This window comes from Parus major, chromosome 3 (genome assembly GCF_001522545.3).
Source record: "Parus major isolate Abel chromosome 3, Parus_major1.1, whole genome shotgun sequence".
NCBI lineage: Eukaryota > Metazoa > Chordata > Aves > Passeriformes > Paridae > Parus > Parus major.
In genome coordinates, this window is record NC_031770.1 from 47,168,320 (window position 1) to 47,181,439 (window position 13,120).

At 40.0% G+C, this 13,120-nt stretch overlaps 1 protein-coding gene across 3 annotated transcripts in view; it reads right to left on the reverse strand.

Moving 5' to 3' along the window:
* The window catches only part of LOC107201978 (SAM and SH3 domain-containing protein 1), a 533,641-nt gene that overhangs the window by 189,235 nt on the left and 331,286 nt on the right, over positions 1–13,120 (reverse strand). The window lies entirely within an intron of this gene.

Genomic DNA, 13,120 nt, shown 5'->3' on the forward strand with positions numbered 1-13,120 from the left:
TGGGCTGTTTAACACACTGATGAAATTTACAGTCCAGCTACCTGATTTCAGATATCCTGATTTGTGCCATCCCCAAACAATGTGGAATAAATTTAGATGCACCTTTAATCAGCACTTTTTTTCCCCAGTTACTAGTTTCCGTGTTCTACTTATACAAACAAAATGAAATAAAACAGGATACTGATCATCCTGTATCTGTCCAGAAACAAATAACTTCAAAGGAAGTCATTCAGCAATAAATCTATTATAAGTGCTTTTCAAGCTCTTTGATTTGCAAAAATTAGCAAACTGTTTGTTATTGGTAAGTACATCTTTCTTGCTTTATTCTCGAAATCCTGCAACTTGGAAAATTAATAGAACTCTGGCATTTTGTGGAACACAGACATTTTTGTCCTTTTGCAAAGGATCCTTAACCCTCTGGGCCTTCCAGTTACAAACAGAATGTCTCCAATACCTTATCTGTTGCTTTGAACCATGTTCATTGAACCCAGTGGGCTGGAAATGTCTCCACTGTAAGCGTTAAGGAATTTTTGTAGATCCATTACATTACCATGATAACCTTACTTTATTTTACTTAGTCATTTTATTTTGAGAAGCATTTGAGACCGTGTTATGAAATTTAATTTACATTGAAAATTACTTAAAATAAATGAAAGTACTAGATTAGTTATTTAAAAATGTAGGAAACAATTTCCACAGTTAGAAATATTGTGGTGACAAGCTGTGATGTAAACACTTAGTGACTGAGTTCTTAGTTTTGAAGTAATGTTTGGAGGAGAGTGTGGAAAAGGAGAGCAAAGGGTGAGTGATGGCAGCTTGTGCACTGCAGGATCTTGTAAGCTTGCACTCAGAATAGATATAGCAAGGAAAATCACAGAGGTGAAATGGTGCATGGTAGAAATCATCTTTAAAAGTCTATTTTTTTTTTTTTTTTAATCTCTTGATTCTCATGCTACACAGCACAAAATCTTTCATCAGGATCATAATAAACATCTATCAGAGATCTTTCTCTGCTGCCTTAACAGAAGGCCAAATAATTCAGAGACCAGTTGAAGTTCAATTACATTTTTCTGCAGTAAGCCAAAGAAAGGTGCAAAGTAAATCACCTTTATGTACCCTTCCTGAAGTTCTTTTATATTGATCCCCCCCCAGAAAATGTGGTTTGAACATTTTCACATGTTCATCATCTAGCTCTGAGGTTTGGTTCCTGTAGTAAGCACAAGTATATTCTGTTTTTTCATGCCCCATTTCTGAAGCAGAGCTTGCTCCTGCAGTCACATACTCCTTTCTGAGCTGTGGAACAGTTCACCCCAGTGAGGGGCCTTCTTTAGCCACTGCTGCCACACTTCAGAATTCCCTTATCCTATGGGTGATTAAGACAGTCCACTGTAATACTACTGTTCTCAATACAACATGCACACATTTCCCTATCCTAAAATTTAAATCACATTATTATCCAGAATCATTGCTCCAATCTGACAAGCAGAGGAAGATTTCACATCTGATTTACTCTGGGAGGTCTGCGTTTTCAACATGAAATAAGGTTGCAGATGGACTTTTATTGACTGAAGAAGCATTGCACCGGCACAGAAGCTCATCAGTCTGAAAGTTAGAATCTAAAGTGGAATTCTAGCTGCTGAAACGAGTCTATGCATTGGTCAACATGGTAGTTAATAATTTTGGGCTTCACTAACACCAATTACATCTTCTTTTAAGGCAAACAGCTGACTTGCAGCTAACTTGCAGAAGAGCTCTATGTCCTCTGCAGCTCTTTGGAGGAAAACTCTGATCACCAACAAAACTACTTTTAACTTCCCCATAGATATTGACAAAACTGAGATTATCACTACAGAAAGCATTCTGTCTCCTATTTTTACATCACTGTGGCTCTGAGCTTGCTCACTCAAAATGCACTGTAATTATGACTTGAGTACTGAATGCTGATTTTAAAAAAATTAAACCCACCGATCCTGGGCACAGGCAGATCCTCTCGTGACAGGGCAACATCTAACACGACCACGATAAAGAGCTGGGCCAGAGCACTGCCATGTGTGTGTGCCTGCCAGTGTCCTGCTTCCTAATTGCAGCTGCCTGTTTTGTGACTGCTGATCACAGCCCTGAACAGGGCTTGAGGAAGGTATTCCAGGATATTCTTTGTCTTAATGCTTTATGTCCAAATCAGTGCTGTCAGGTCAAAGCCTTACCAGCAGCAATGCAGGGTGCATCTCGCTATGGGACATGGAGAGGAATACGAGGCACAATGTGGTTCTCACTTCACTCTGGCTTGTAAGAAATGCCACTTAACAGAAGAAGAGATTACAGATTTGGAAATTATATAAAGTGGCTGAACTCTCCCAGTGTACACTTTAGGGGAACTATAACACAAATACAGACTATTCCACAACAAGAAGTGAAAGCACAACTGCAAGATTTATTACAGTATTAATTTAATAATCAAGTCCTTATAAAATAACATCTAATACCGTGTGACAAAGGGAGCTGACAGTACCTCTCCAATCAGTGCTAAATAATGCATCCATAACAATTGCCTTTCACTTGATTATGGTAATGTAGTTGATGCTAGACACAATTCAAAAATTATTGAAGTCAATGAGTGTTCTTCATTAATAGCAATGGAATTTGAATCAGACTCATCAAACTAAAATATAAGAGAGGAGCTAAACATCTAGTATGGGCATAAGAAGCAACAGTAGTTCTAACCTTAGATATTAAAAATTACTGTGTTCTCACTACGTGTCACTGTAGAAGATCCGTGAAAATAATTATTTCTGAATCTTTGTGACAAACGTAAATGGTTAAACACAACCCTGCTACAGGTCCTCACTGTAATCTGTGCACATGACCTCCTTTGACATCCCAAAATACAACTTGGTCACAAAATATCAAGTTTTGGTCATAAAATTTCACAGTTCTAAACTCTAAGTAAACTCTCTAATACTGGATTCAGTTTTACAGTTGAGAATTATCACATGAAATGGCGGCAGCTCTAGCTAAAAAGTCTGAGGGGTGAGAGGAATTATTTTTTGTATTTATTACAGAAGAGTATATGAGAATACAACAGAAAGGACTCTGGTTATTAATAAAAACAAAGCGGGATAAAAAGGTCTCCAACATCTCTGATGGCAACTCCAAATGCAAGCTACATAGTAAATCTGGAAAAAAAAAGCTGTGCCAAGGGAACCTTAAATTTTACCATTTGCTCTTGCTTGTTATGCTACAGAGACTTGTAAGGATCAGAAGATAATTTGCTTAGGAAAAGCTTTATAACCCCTTTTACTTGATTTTCTTCAGTTCTTGTTTTCATTAACTTACACTATAAGAGCATGGAGTCTTCAGTGGGGTTAGGACACTAATGAGGATGGTAAAATTCACGGTGGGTTTGGGAATTCAAAGCAGAGGTCAGCAAGTTCATCCTGCAGGAACTTTACTCAGGTCTTCAGCACTGACATATATTAGAACATTGTCAAGTTCCCAGATATTTCTGCCAAAATGGAAGAACAGGGAAGTGCTGTTTTTAGTTTTATAGCTATTTATGTTTTTTTTTCTCTCTTCCCTTGCAGGAACAATGATACTTTTTGAAATCAGGATGCTGACAGGAAGAGCTCCCATTGCTCTTTTCTTCTTTATAGATTTTGCAGCAGAAAACTCTGGTATGAATAAAAATTTGGAGTAGCAGGTAACCTTTCCCTGCTGAAACGAAGCTGGGACCTCAAGGTCAACTCCTGTGTAAGATGTAAGAAGCTCTTATAAAATACTGCAAGTAGAGGAGCACAAAGTAGTTTCCTTGGATCAGGTCTTTGGGGCTGTGAGTTAAAGGCAGCAGATGACATTGCTCTCCATCTGCAGCCAGACTAACGCAAGAAATGTATCTGTGCACGTATGTCCCATGCACAGACCATGACACTTGGGCATCAATACAAGCAAAAAGGTTTTTCTTGAACAAAGTAGTGCACATGAAATACTTACTGTTTTTAAAAAATGTGTTTTCAGCTGTTTTCCAAGGAAGTGGCTCAGTATTTCTTCCTTAGATTCACTATCTAGGACAGACTGACAACAGCAATTTCAAACTTAAGTAAAGACAAAAACAAACCAGATCAGAGTGAAAAAAACTATTTTGAAAATACTTGATATCTGCCAGCTGCCTTATTTACATCTGATCTAAGTTTTGTGTACTAAGGTTGTTGACAATATACAGTGTGATGTGTTGTTGCAGACAATACACAGAATGTTGCCATTTCAGAGGGGGAAGAGAAAATCATTATACAGCTCTGTTACTTCTGCAGGAGCGATGCCAGCAATCTCTGGGAAAAGTGGGTTTGTGCTTACATGAATTTCCTATACATCATGTTACTCTATAATTTGCCTGTGCTAGAAGACAGAACAGAAAACCACTGACACTCTGCTCAGTCAGGCCTACCCACACATGGACGTTTTGTGCTTCTTGGAAAAAATGTAGTAAAGGTTGATACAGTTTTTCTTATTATTAAAAAAAAAGCTATCAGTTAATTTAACAAAAAAAAAAAAAGGCAGAAAGAAAGAGGAAAAAGTAATTTTATTCTGAATTTTCAATGGCTCTGTAAATTATGTTGTTCATGTTGCATGTCTTCCTACACAACTTTCTTACCCATTATTAGAAGGCTGCTGCCAATTACTGGGTTTAAACCCCTAAATCCTAGAAGGTAAAGTAGATTTCAGTCAACAGATCTTTACTGGAAATAAAAAAGAAATTGATTTGTTCTTCTGGAAAGTCCCCAGCAAACAACAGTAAACAATGTTCCTCCTCTCTCTTGCTCAGACTTGAAAACACAGATTTTTAAACACCATTTTCTTATGCAGCATCACCTTCTCTCCATCACAAGGGCTGCCAGACAATCCTTGTGTTCAACTTAGCATTGGGCAGTATAGGAAAACATTTATAGTCTAAGCCAAGTTGCAGCAAGGACTGATTACTTGTCAAAAATAAGCCAGAATTATACAAAGTATATAAATAATCAGCAAGATATTTATCACACTGATAAACACTAGTTGATGGGGGGAAAGGGTCCAAGGCTAGATGTCAATATAGCTCCAGCCTAGCTCTTGGCAAAAGCAATGGCTGTGCCCCCACCCTTCCCCCAGCATCTGGCTTCAAAAGAACAAGATTTAGCAGTATTTTTGGTAAGCCTCATTCCTGTTTATCTATATATAATGTCCACAAATGCTTTAATAACTAAAAATTACACACAAGCCCCATAAACAATAATACTATCATTTAATTAATATAATTTCCATAACTTTGTACTTTCTTATACGTATATAAGCAGAGCTTTATTACTTAAGTTTCAGCTCCTGGAATCACACTATTTGTGAGAAGTTCCATTTTCACAAAGAAAATCAGGTTGTTTTAAGTACTCAGGATCTCAGAGAAGGGACATAAATTTTAGTACCTAAAAGGTATAAAATGTAATAAGGTAAATAAAGGTGAAGTTTGTTTTTTTTTTTTTCATATCTGGCATTAGCAATGGCAAAATCAAAATCTCTTAGCACCAACAGAACCCCTTATCATTTTGTTTATATCCACAATTCTCATCATAAACCACAATGGTTGCCTCATCTATATTTTGTCCAGATTTGTGCTGAATATCATAACAGCTCAAGGTGTCCTCTGTCTTCCAGTGTGCCGAGTTCCACTGGTTTCAGAAAGGTAGTGTGGCATAGTGGGGAAGCACACAGGGAAACAACTTTCCTGGGCAACAAACAGCCCAGACATCTTGCAGTGCTTAATAATAAAAGACAGTGCAAATGCTGTCTTTTTTACAGTAGGGATGTTTTTATATGAAGCAACTGCAAATGGCTAATAAATCTGTAGTTTCAAATACAGGCTTTGAAAAAAGCCAATGGCATAACTTCATTTCAATTATTAGATGCCAGATAATTTGAAAGAACAGTTTGAATGGCTAAATGGTTTAAGCAGCATCACCATCCTAATTGGAGGTATTTCATTTTTTGAAAAAGCAAATTGCAATAGAATATGCAATTGCATAGAATTATGATTATTAAGTCAGGACAAAATATCAGCTCTTTATGCGGTGTTTGCGTTGTGATCTTGTATATTGCATGTAAGCAAAACATGATTTCCTTTCTTCCTCTGCCTTTTAAAGTTGTTCTATGTTTTTCTTCCTTTTTCTTTCACTCTGTTGGACTTTGGCCGGGAAGCAACTACTTGCCATGGACTTTTTCCGGTGGGTTTAGAGTATTCCTTCAGCAAACGAGTACTCGACCGGCAAATGCAAAAGCAAATTGCAAAGCTGATCGCTCACCTGGCAATGAGGGAGCTCCCAGGGACACCCAGCACGGGGTGGGCAGCCCAGAGAGCACCCCCAGCAGCCAAGGAAGCACGCACAGTGTTCGGGGGAAGCCTGGCCGGGGGGGTGGGCAGTCAGACTGGGCTTTGCCGCCTTTTGAGCCTCATTTGCTCCTTTTCCTGCGGCCCTGTGGGCCTGAGGCGGTGCCAAGGCCGCGGCGAGGGCCCGGCGAAGGCCGCTAGGTGGCAGCGCGCGCTCGCGGAGCCGCGGCTGGAGTGGGCCCTGCCCGGGCGGCGCGCAAAACTTGCTACGAAACTCAGCAGCGGTCCGGAGACAATGATTTGTACGCCTGCCGAAATACCTGGTGTGGTTCTTGTGCCTGTTTTTTTATTATAATTATTATTTTTTATTTTTTCCCCTTTTTTCAGCAAAGCAAGATCTGAACAGAACGTCCCCACCGTCACTGTTTAAGCCAACGCAGAGACGAAGCAAGCGTGCTCATGAAATCCCACGAAACTCTGACTGTACTGTAGGCTTTCCCTTAAATAGCTGCGACTGCAAAAGCAGCTCTAGTTTTATGCACGTGTCAATTACAAAATCAATTAGGTTGGAAAAGACCTCTGAGATCGTCAAGTCCAATGTATGACTGGATACCGCCTTGTCAGCTATAGCATTAAGTACCCATTTCCAGTCTTTTCTTGAACACCTCCCTGGGCCAGATTCCAGTGTCTCATCACGCTTTCTATGACGAAATTCTTCCCGATGTCCAACCTAAATGCCCCCTGGCACAGCTTGAGGCCATGTCCTCTCATCATGTCACTGTTGCCTGGGAGAAGAGACGGACCCCTATCTGGCTACAGCCTCCTTTCGGGGAGTTGTAGGGAGTGATAAAATCACTCCTGAGCATCCTCTTCTCCAGACCAAATACCCCAGGCTCCCTTCAGGACTTCAGACCCTTCACCAGTTTCATTCCCCTTCCCTAGACAATAAAGCCTATTGGATTGGGGTCTGACCATGCCCCTCTGGGCTGCCTCCTCGCAAAAAAAGCAACAAAGATCTGTCACTGGCCTGAAAACAGAGTGCTGCTTTGCTTTGCATCTTGAAAGAAAAAAGAGAAACTAACTGTTTCTGAAGAAAAAAAAAAAAATTCTTAGCAGAGTAAGAAGAAAAATAAAAGGGACACTTAACTAGAGGCAGCTCTAAAGAGAAAACAGAGGTGGGTGCCCCCATCCCCACTGGACAACTCAGTAATCTGTGGAGGGAGAGAAACCTGACCAAAGTCTGGATAAGGAGAAGGACTGGACCCAGCAGTTCCCCCCTGCTAAGTATTCTCTATCACCCCATCCATGACTGTCCAAGGATCAGACTGGAGGGCCAGCACAATCTATGAACTGTTAAGAAGCTATGGCTTGTCTGTCCCATCACCAGACATCCAATGCTGAAAAAGCAGCATGACTGCCGGAGGGAACACAGATGATTATAGATAAAACATTAGCCTATCCCTTCCTTTTTGTGTCAGGAATATTGTGTGCCTACAGTGACACAAGCAAACAGAAATTCTGAAACACAGAAGGTACATTTGACATCAGCATGTGTGTATGTTCATGAGGATCTCTTTCTTTCTAGGGTGTACAAACCATAGCAGAGCACTTCCAAGCCTTTTGTAGGCCAGGAAAATGACTGCCAGATTACACTATAGACATAAAATGCCATCTAACTTCCAGTGTTGTGTTTAGATGCCTTTTTTGCAGTTCTTTATGACACAAATCTGAGGCCATATAAAGACGTTTGATTACCCTCATTGTATATATCCGTGAACTAAACTTACAATCTGAATTGTCCCATTTGAAATGAAGGAAAGACTGGATAGTAGGATTCAAACAGCTGCTGTTATCAGCTGTATAATAAACTTCCCACATCAGATATGCTTTTTTTTTTCCTCCTCAGACAGAGATTGCTGTAAGATAAGTAAGAGGAAATTATGCAAGATGATAAACACAACTATTCAGCAGTTCAGGAATACCCTGCAAAACCCCACTAACCAAAATAGCAACTACAGTCCAGACAAGGTGAAGAATGGATGCTACACATGGATGAGGAAGAAATGAAGACTAACCTAGTGCGTCCCCACCACTCCCCACTTTTTCCTTTTCCCTTTTTCAGTCTGTCTCTCTGAATGAGTCTTTCTCCAGTTAAATCTCACTGCAAGACAAATGACCTGAGAAGTTTCATGAACCTTCCTGCTTTAAAATAAATTATTTCTTCAGGCTGTAATAATCACAGGTCACAATGGGTTTCAAGGGGCATTATCCCTGTTTAGAAAGATACTTTTGAGTGCATTAGGGCAAACAGAAACATGCTTTGGGCAGTTAAGGCTCTGAATGACTGCTCAGTAGAAGAAGGTGAGGGGGGACTAGCTCTGGATTTGCTCCAGAAAAGCAGCCTGGTTGGGGAATGAACAACATTTCAGCCCCTATCAACTGTGAAGTGCAACAGAGCTGAGATACTGACACAATCTCTCATCTTGCACAACCTGTATAACTCACCTTCTCTGACATGGTTACCACAATGTGCAACTCTCCACAGAGTTGTGAACATGCTGCTCCTCATCCTTGCAGAACAGAAATCAAACTGCAGAGAGTATCTCACCCAAGACCAAACAGAAATTCTGCAGCAAAGCAAGGACTTGGGGCCAGGTAGCCCATACTTCCAGCTAGTCACCTCATGTATTTCCTAACCTTTTCTTCAGTCAGGAATCATTCTGCCATCAGGGGCAAGTGGAGAAAAAGAAGGGTGGTACCAAAGAGGGGTGGTGAGGAATTGAGTTAAGGTCCAAACTTCAGAAACCTTCTTGAATATTAACAGTTACTTCTTTTTTTTCTCTACATCTTTTTCTCAAATCAAACTGCAGAAGAAAGCTGTGATTGGAGGTTTTCAATGGCAGCTGGAGTGTATACACTTAGGGAAGTAATTTGACTTGTGATTTAAAATGTTTATTTTCAGGGCATTGATGAGAATGTGTGTCCTGCCTAAGGCCCTGGCACAACTCAGTAACTTTTTTCACCATGAGCAGTGCTGTCCTGAGCATCTCAGATGGCAACCACCTGGCACACACCAGCTGGCAAGTGGCCTCCTGTACTCCTAGGGCAGCGTGCTGCTGTGGTTACTCTGGTGTAAACTGCCTGCCTGAGTACTCCTGAGACAAGAGTGACTGAGCAAGGAGTTAAACCTGTGTAACAAGAGCAGTTTAATTACACTGGCAAATTTCCCCTGCAGATAAGCACCAAGATGGCTAATTCTGACTCTTTTCCAGGAGAAAACCACTTTGGATGTCTCTGCACCTTTGTGAAGTCTGAGAGTGTTTACAGTGCCTTCACCCATAGCAAGCAGGAGTAAAAAAAAGTAAACCTGGACTTTACAGGCCCTACCACTTTGGATCACACCTGAATTTCTCATGCTCCCACTTATGCAGTAAGTATTGAAAAATATAAACACTAAAAAATTTAAAAATATCTTCCCCCGAGTACTACATAACTCCCCCCCCAACACCACATAGCTGGAAAAATTAATGCAATTTTTTCACTATTGTTGTTGTAAAAAGTTAATTTACTACCTATTAAAGCTTTTCCATTCTCTTCAGAGACTTAAAGGAAGCCAATAGAGAGACTAAGGAAACTGATAAAAAAATTCCCAGTCCCCCAAAACCCAGCTGCACAGTACCACTGGGGAGGATGTATGCAGCTTCCTAACAGTACCCCCGACTTCTCTTCCAGCCTGGCAGTGGTCCAAAGCAGATTCAACTGCAACAGCATGTGCCAGGCTGTGTCACAAGCTCCTAGCAGGTTTCAGGTGATCCCCTGACACTTCCACTTGTTCCTGCTGCTTTAAAGGCAGGTGACCAAAGACATACACCCCAGGTCTTGTGCCTGAGCCTGTTCAGCATCTTCTGTCATGATCTTAGAAGCAGACCAAGGTAGATTTGAAGAAGCTTTATGCTAGATGTTGTACTGACACTGGCATTTAAGTTATGACAGAGGATTTGACACCTCCCCCAATCAACAGCTTTTAAGCAGTGCTGGGCCTACCCAAAATCTGGAACTCTAAAATTAGGCACACCAAATGTATCAAAGATAAAATTTTATTTAATTTCACAGGCTACATCCAATCTAATCCTGCACAAACATATAAAAAAAATTCCATACCTGTATAGTTGCATCTTGTTACTAACCGGCTGGAATACCTGGTAGAGACTGAGTGAAGGAAAGGTATCTTTGCATAAAATAACCCTTTCAACTGGAATTCAAAGTATGAACCCTTGATCCTCAATATGTGCAACACAGGGACTACTTCTTTCAAGTAACAGAGGTATTTGTGGGGGAGAAGAGTGCCGATTCCCATATGGCCTGGGAGTTTGAACAAGTAAACTGCTTATTCTATAGTGCCAGAGTTTGCTGGCACTATTCCTGGTTTGAGATGATAACTTCTGTGCTAGGAAAACATAAGAGAATGTTTGCTTTCTCTGGAAACTAGGTAGGGTTTGTCAACAATCCACTTTAAGAAAGCATTAGGGGACCCTTTTCCTTGTTTTTGTGTCTCTTTATAGGTGAAGAAAAAGCCTGCCACCATTCAACCCTAAAAGCATATTTAGGAACTAACAAACAACCATGACTAGGGCTAGCCTGAAGGAAATGGCAACACTGACTGCACGCACTGTACACTGACAAAATTACATGGGCCTTACATGCAGTTACCAAAACCTGCAGAAATACTCAGACTTTGGGCCAAGCCATGATTCATACTATAGTAATTCTACTAATTTCATTGGATCACTCCAGTTCCAAAAGAAGTTTCTTTTAAGGTTTTCACATTTCTCTCCATCATGACACTCATGCATCTTCCATATAATGGCAACAAATTCAGACAATAGTCTTCAAGTTCTCAAGTATCTGACATTTTCTTTTCAAAATAAAAACTACTTTGGCAAGACTAAAAGGAGCTGAAATTTATGAATATAAGGCAATGCCAAGTAAATATCTTCTTTTGACAGAAAGTAGTTTTTCATGGTGAACAATGGTCAAACTAGATCTTCACCTAATACTTGCCTTTCCACAACCAGATGTTCTTGACTTTCTCACAGAAGCTCATTCATTAATGCAATTTTTAAGATGATGACATCATGGAAGAATGCAAAGTAATTATTGCTTTTGAACGCCCTCTCGTTTTGGCTTTGAACTGGAAGATTAAAAGATTCACCTTGTTAAAGCAAGGTAAACAGACAATGCACGTGCCTGCAGTGGAGAAGGGAAGCAGAAGGGCTGCAGCTATGACCTCTTAGATGCCCCTTTGAACTGGGGAGGGTGCTGCCAAAAAGCAGTAAACAAAACTAAGAAGCTGTTGCTGCTGTCACTACACCCTTCACACAAAAATGGGCACCAGATCCTTGTTAGCAGGTTTAGCAGAGGGTGACTAAAGCTGCTGGAAGGAGTCCAGCCTGAGCGCAGTCCAAGGGGCTGTCCCAGAAGGCAGCTGGACAGCCTGCCAGCTGGGAGCTGCACGGCATTTTCACATGCAGCTACAAATCCTATAAATTAGGATTGCTGAGCCCGGAGTTAGCATGTGCATGACTCACAAATATTTATTAGGGAAGAAGGAGTGACATCTCCAAGAGAGCCTGAAGAGAAAAAATCCCACAAAACCAAGGCACTGAAGTTTTGTGGAGAATCAAAAAGGAGTTTGCGCTTCTCATTGCTCAGCTGAATAGGGACTGAAGGACCAAAGTAAAATATTGGTTTAGTTCCTCAGTGTTTCACCTTTCCATCTAGTCATTTTTGTGTTTGCTCCTTTTCACCCAAAGCCTGATTTTGTGTGTATATTTTAACATGCTAGAAGTGGGGAAGATTCCTGTCATTTGGGAACATGCCATTAAGGTCAATGTGGGTCTGTTTTAGTAATTTGTGATACTTTAATGAGTAATCCACTGGAAGTTGAGAACCATTTTTTTTTCACTAGTTCTCCCAATACAAATGAAATTAAAAAAGGAATTATCTGAATTTATGTACCTTGCCTTTGAGTTACCATTCACCCTCTTTAATCAGACTACAGACTTTGTTGTTAGAGCATACATTTGTTAGTCTGATGAATTTATTTTAGATCAGAACATCTTACACATGTATAATCCTATTTATTTAAGGTGTTTCCATGAAAAGTTGAAGCAGAATAGCTTTCCCTTTTCAATAATGTTAGAAGTCTCTCCATTAGCTAAACAAGGTAAATAAGATCCTGGTTGTTCTCTTTCCCCATTAAGGTCAGTTGGAGTTTTACTATCAGCTTCAGTAACACTTTGTTACTGTCACGTAACAATTTTATTCACAAGAACAATTGTACTGTAGAACTGCAGCCCAGCTGTCTTGTGGGCTCTTCATTAGCTGATCTCAGTTAATGAGTAGTAGAAATTATCCAGGCATTTAATTACAAAGCATTTGAAAGGGAAGAATTATTTGCAGTTCTTTAATTTTTCTTTTTCATTGTTCTGCTATTCTATCTCATATTTCAATGACTCTTCAATTATAGTAAAAAGGTGTCTATTTTAATGAGGGTCTAATGTTTTTAAGTAGCTGGTCCTGAGTATTGCTGTCACTATGCCTATTCTAAAGTAATGCTTTCTTTTTTCAAATTTGTTTAACCACTCCTCCAGCAGTTAAACAGTCCCACCAATTTAAGTCGCACTCTTTTTTTTTTTTTTTTTTTTTTTTAATCAGGACTGCAGCTACTCTACAAATACAGTAAGAATTACAGTAACAGCTTCAGTTCTAGAT